The following is a 6331-nucleotide window of genomic DNA, read 5'->3' as shown; positions in this document are numbered from 1 at the left end:
ATAGAGAGAAAGAAGCATTCAGAGAAAAACAAAAATCATACATCAGGAACTCTTATAGAGAAAATGATATGTTTGCCCTTAGACAAAACAAATTACATATTAAATCGCTACAGACAAAGTGAAAACTTTCGACGAAGACAGCAAAGTTACATTACTCAGCGCTATGCAAATACAGAATTCAGGCTTAAACACAAACACAACAAAGAACTGATGAGAAAGAGGTACAATAAAAATCTCTCATTCAGGATGATGCAAAGAATGAGATGTGCAATTAACATAAAGAGAAAATACAGACAGATGAACAAAGTCCGTCAGAGTGAACCAGATAACAGACAAAGACAGATTCACCAATATGAGACAGCTGAGAACAAACTGATCAATGAAGCCATATCAGTTTTCAGATCTAATATAAAGGCTGGTCCCACTTATGTCTGCACTCTGTCATAAGGCCTCTTTTCCAAACCAAGTACGACTCTGTACAAGGTCAAATTACACAAAGAGGCCAGATGTGGTAGAACAGTGTTTGAAAGGAAAATATGTTCATGTCTGTAATGAAGGCTGCAGAAACGAACAGTGCACAGTTCCTGATGAGAGAAGGAAAGAGTGGATTTGTCACACCTGCCATAATCATCTAAAAAAAGGACGTATGCCAAACCTAGTTGCAGCAAACAACCTGGAGCTTGCAGAAATTCCCAGGGAACTGTCAGATGTGAATATAATGGAAAGACATCTGATTGCTAAGTGCATTCCGTTTGCAAAGATCATTCCTCTTCCAAAGGGCAGACAAAGACTGATAAGGGGAAATGTTGTATGTGTACCACCAGAGGTTCAAGAAACAGTAAATGCATTACCCAGACTGAGGAGTGAGTCTCAGGTCATGAGAGTGAAACTGAAACGCCGTTTGTCCTACAGAGGTCACCAGCTTTTTCAGACAGTAACCTGGCCCAAACTAGTTTCTGCATTACTGAAACTGAAGCAGATTCATCCAGAGTATCAGGACATAACTATCAGAGATGAAGCTGAGCTATGTGACCCCACACTTCCTGATGATGATGATGATGATGATGATGATGATGATGATGATGATGATAGTGGTGATAGTGATGTAAGCATGGGTGAGGATGACTACGATGAAGATAATCTGATGGAAATCGACATGTGTGAGAGAAATGCTCTGAGTGAAAATGAGCCTGAACATGATCAGGACAATTACTATGAAGTTCCACCACAGCAAATAAATGATGGAGAAGAAGGTGATCTGCCAAATGGAGGCTCTGCTTTAGAGCCTCCATGGCTCGAGGCTTGCCGAAAGAAATAATCCTGTTAGCTTGTTAGAATCAATGTCATTCCCTGTACAGTTTTCTACGGGAAAGAACACTACAAGACTGATTAAAGTCACCCGAAGTGGCTATTTCAAGTCACGGCTTTTTCATGTAGACGATCGCTTTGCCAGAGACCCAAACTACTTGTTCTTTGCACAGTTTGTGACAGAGATACATTTGGCTCACGACAGCATGACCATACAGCTAAGGAAAGGAAAGACTATGACCAAAGACGGACGCAGAATAACTTCAGGCACGTTACGGGACAAACGAGAGGTTGAGCGACTGGTGAGAAATAAAGATGCTGTCAGATTCATGCAACCACTCAGAGGCACTCCAGCATACTGGGAAAAAAACACTAAAGATCTGTTTGGCCAAATTAGACAGCTGGGAAATCCCACATTCTTCTGTACCTTTTCTGCTGCTGAATTCAGATGGCCTGAAGTTATTAAAGCAATAAAGAGACAACATTGTGTAGAGGTTGATACTAAAGCACTTGACTGGGCTGCAAAATGCGAGATTCTGAGATCCAACCCTGTCACCTGCATGCGTTTGTTCAACAAGCGTGTTGAGGCACTGTTCAGAGATTTGCTGCTGTCAGATGTTCAGCCTTTGGGGAGAGTGATTGACTATTTCTACAGAGTTGAGTTTCAGGATAGAGGAAGTCCTCACATCCATTGTCTGATTTGGACTGAGAATAGCCCTCAGCTAGATGAATCTGATGATCAAACTGTGTGTGATTTTGTTGATAAATACATCTCAGCACAACTTCCTGACCCAGAAACCCAACCAGGGCTGTTGGACACCACGTCATGAACACGCCCATCGATGTAATAACGAAAAATGCAATATTTGTAATCCTCGATGCCTTCAGAAGGCACAGCAGAAATCTGGGTGAGACTATACCCCTAGGAGGGGTGATAGTGTAGTCGGTAAGATGACCGTCCTTGGTGCGGGAGACATCGGATCAAATCCCCGCTGCGCTATCACCATTGCGTCCCTGAGCAAGACACTTAACCCCTAGTTGCTACGTAGGCGTGTGACCTTCGTCATAATTGTAATAGTATGTAGTTAAGTTTGTGGGCGCTGTCCATTAGCTGCTCCGGATTAAGTTCCAAGTCAAATTCCTTGTATATGTACCTGTATACTTGGCAAATAAAGCTGATTATTATTCTTCTTCTAGGAGGAGATAGGTTGCGTACGGAGTGTGTTACAAAAAATTACCTAAAGATCCAAAATGGCCGGCTCCCTGTTGATGTAAGGCTATCACTCCAAGAGGCTTTAGTCTGTCGGACTAAATCCCTAGGAGGAGATAGGTTGTGTACGGAGTGTGTGAATCGCAATAAGAAATTAACCATTAAATCCAAAATGGCTGACTTCCTGTTGGAGTTAGGGCATCGCTCCGTGAGGCTTTTCTGTACGTCCCGAAATGCTACACGCACCCTAGAATTTTCGTATGCGTAGGTGAAACTTTGTCCGGGGGCTACTCTGTAGGGGGCGTTAGCGAGCCATTTTGCCACGCCCATGCACAATGACCATAGAATACAAAATTTTTGAATTTTGGGCAAAATTTGGTGTCTTTTTGAGAATGTTTAGTCCCCCAAATTTGAGGTTACTATGTAGAAAAAATAAAAAGAAGAAATATAATCCTAGCAGTTTCAATAGGATCTTTGCACTCCGTGCTCGGGCCCTAATTATATATATTTGTTTCTTTCTGGTTAAATTTGTAGAAGCTTAACAAAATACATGACCTAGAGAATATACAGTTCATTAGATAAATGATGCTTCTCTGCCTTCAATGGCTCAAGAAGGCAATCGGCTCCAGAAAAATCCCCTGAGGAATTTGAATTTGGGAGAAATTGAACAAATAAAATTGTGTTCTGAAATAGGTTTCCTCTGCAGTGCCTTATCAATGGGCTAAGGGGGCTTGCATGCTCTTTCAAAGACTAAGTTGCTGGGTGCTATTTTGATTTGAGGATTGTAATTTATTGATTCCTCCTTTTTGACTTTTGTGCAACCGGTGGGTAACCCCCTTGCGTTTTTATTTATTTATTTAGTGTACTGGTTACTTAAACAGCTGTATGGATTTGATTATTTTTCGCTGATTACTCTTGCATGTAACTTTAATTTATTGACATGTTTAATGTTTTCCAAGCCCGTAAATAAGAATCTATTGGCTTCCTTGGATGAATAAAAATTGTTGTAGAGTTTTACGCTCCGGAGTACAAGTCGCACCAGCCATTAAATGTATAATAAAGGAAAAAAAAACATATGTAAGTCGCACTGGAGTATAAGTAGCATTTTTTTGTTGTTGCTTTTGCGCGTGCATATAGTGAAATAACAGGCGCTCCGCTCTTCTACCGCCCACCCCCACTCGTCCGCGCAAACCATGTGTTCTTCCACCCGCTCAGCGCAAAGCATGTCTTTTCTCCCACGCTCCGCGCAAAGCATGTCTACTTCCCCCCGCTCCGCGCAAAGCATGTGTTCTTCCCCCCGCTTCGCGCAAAGCTTGTCTTCTGTTTGGTGTGAAAATAACAGGTGTAATGATATACCGGTAAAAATGTGTAATAATTTCACACACAAGTCGCTCCAGAGTATAAGTCGCACCCCCGGCCAAACTATAAAAAAAACTGCGACTTATAGTCTGGAAAATACGGTATCTTTCTTTCTTCTCTAAGATTCCAGAAAGGAGATTGAGCACAGAGGAGACCGAGCCCTTTAAAAAGAGTCACATGATGACTGAGCTCTTTGGAGAGACACCACAGGTGTGTGTAACCCTTTTATACCTCAGATTTTTCTGTACTTATTTTACTTAAGGCTCCAACTGAGCTATAAGGATTTTTATATTGGGATAGTTAGTGGTAATATATAATTTACTTGCCCCACATGCATAAAATTGTTGAAGTTTTACAATTGTTGAATTTAACAATGTTTTTCTTCTCAAACAAGACTGCAAAAACACAGGTGAATAACATATTATGTAGTAATACATGTTATGTGCTTTGTAGAAGACAATTAGTGTTATAAGTTTAGGGCAATCATTATTTTGTTTTATATATCTTTATCATTAATCTGCATTTATAAAACCTAATTACTATTGGGAAACTAAGCATAAGAATCAATATGAAACATCAAAAGGTTTCTAAAAGTTGACAATAAATGAATATTGTGATTTGAAATTATTTTTTAGATTGAAGTTATAAAGGGCTCTGGAGTGTTTTGCCAGGCAGAAGCATGGAAAGCAACCCGCCTTGCCACCTCTGCTACTGCCATGGTGAGGAATCTGCTAATGGGCACCTTTGTCCTGGAGACTTTGCTGAAAAGCAACCTAAATGGTACAAAATAAAATGTTCCTAATCTCTTCTGTCTTGGAAAAAAAGTCAGTCATAGTCTGTGGAATTAATTATGACTGTTATGTTTAATAGCTCAAGAAAACGTGATGTGTATATTAAAAAAAACAAAAACTTACTTTCTCCACCTTCATTTTGAAATATTATTTTAAGGTGGGAAGCCAACCAGAGGGGATGGGGAGCAGCTGGTTGCCCTTGACCAAATTAAAAAGGCAGCCATTATTGGTGAGTAAATGCATAATGCGTTGACAAGGTAAAACAAAACTTTAAAGACTTTATTTCACCACTTTAACCATAGCATACTTGTATCAATGTTTATTAGGCATCAACAGAGACTGTATAAGGTAGGGCACCCATTATTTTGACTGTATCTGCTTAGCACCTATAATACTAATTCATCGTTTGCTCACTTCTTGATCCTACCTTTTGTCTTCTTAAGCCACATTTCTGGGGTATTGCACTGTAAGGTGTGTTGTCCTCTATTTTGTAGGACATATAGTGTTGCAAATAACTTCATGGCATGTTGTCGTCTGAAGGGTTAATAAAAAAATCATATTCACCCCTCCTTCACCCTTAAACCATTCTGTGCTGTGTTTGTGCCTTAGTTCGTCTTTACCGGTAATGGATTTGCTTGATTTTAATGCGTATCTTATATCTCTTTGAGTAAACCTATCATGGCAGCTCACCAGTGGAGTGGGTCAATGGGAGGCCATTGTAAAGTATTTTGGGTACGGTTGGGTGCAGGAAAAATGCTACAAAAGTGCAGTTTATTGACAACGATATATGTTTACATGTGTAAAGTTTCTTACATCAGATTAAAAATTTGAGGGATTAGAAACTCTGAATCACTTTACATGTTAACAAATAATCCAAAGTGCATATGCATCAAGCCTTATTCAGAATAATAGCATGTGATGTTTCCAATCAGAATTCATTTTAGATTTAGAGTCCAATCAGAATCTTTCAATTGACATGTTTACATGACATATTTTTTATCATGGTGAGCCCTTTATCCAAAATATGTGTCCAATCGCAGCAAGCAGTAAGCACTTTGGGTTCCTGATGAAGTGGTATTTTAATATTTTTTTTTTGGTCTTCTCTAGATGCTACATTGAAGAAGTGGCCAGCAGCCAGCCGAGGGCAGATAGGCACATCCATTAATTCAAAGCTCACAGAGCTGAGAAGATCCACAAGATAATTTCTTGGGGGGTATTTCTGTTACTTTTTTTTGTTCTTGTACTTTGATTGTTCTTAAGTTAATAAATAATGTTAAATTTCTGCATTTTGGGCTATTATTTATGTTGCCTAGTAGCTATGGATTTTTATAATTTTGCTAATACATAGGTAAACAAGTGCATATATGTGTGGATTGATATAGATAAATGTATCAGCGGATATAGGTACATGTATGCACATGATCTACACATTTAGGTACATGCATGCACGGGTATAGGTACACATATAGGTACATTTATGCACGGATATAGGTACACATATAGGTACATGTATGCACGGATATAGATACACACATATATAGACATATATGCACATATAATATTAAACAGATTTTCAGAGTTTCCTTTTTTCACCTCCGGAATATCGCCAAAATTAGAAACATTCTGTCCAGGAGTGATGCTGAAAAACTAGTCCATGCATTTG

General features: G+C 39.3%; 1 long non-coding RNA gene across 2 annotated transcripts; it reads left to right on the top strand.

The window, feature by feature from the left end:
• The first annotated feature begins 4422 nt into the window (after nucleotides 1–4422).
• On the top strand, nucleotides 4423–5954 carry LOC118562161. 2 transcript variants are annotated; one of them, XR_004930474.1, is made up of 4 exons: nucleotides 4423–4657; nucleotides 4826–4897; nucleotides 4995–5016; nucleotides 5776–5954. It is a non-coding gene; the product is annotated as an uncharacterized LOC118562161 (long non-coding RNA). The 2 variants fall into 2 exon arrangements; XR_004930473.1 differs by lacking the exon at nucleotides 5776–5954 and having other exon boundaries at nucleotides 4995–5273.
• The last annotated feature ends 377 nt before the right edge of the window (nucleotides 5955–6331 follow it).

Source organism: Fundulus heteroclitus, unplaced genomic scaffold (assembly GCF_011125445.2).
Source record: "Fundulus heteroclitus isolate FHET01 unplaced genomic scaffold, MU-UCD_Fhet_4.1 scaffold_81, whole genome shotgun sequence".
Taxonomy (NCBI): domain Eukaryota; kingdom Metazoa; phylum Chordata; class Actinopteri; order Cyprinodontiformes; family Fundulidae; genus Fundulus; species Fundulus heteroclitus.
The sequence above is the reverse complement of the archived record's forward strand: the minus strand, read 5'-3'. Positions and strand labels throughout refer to the sequence as shown.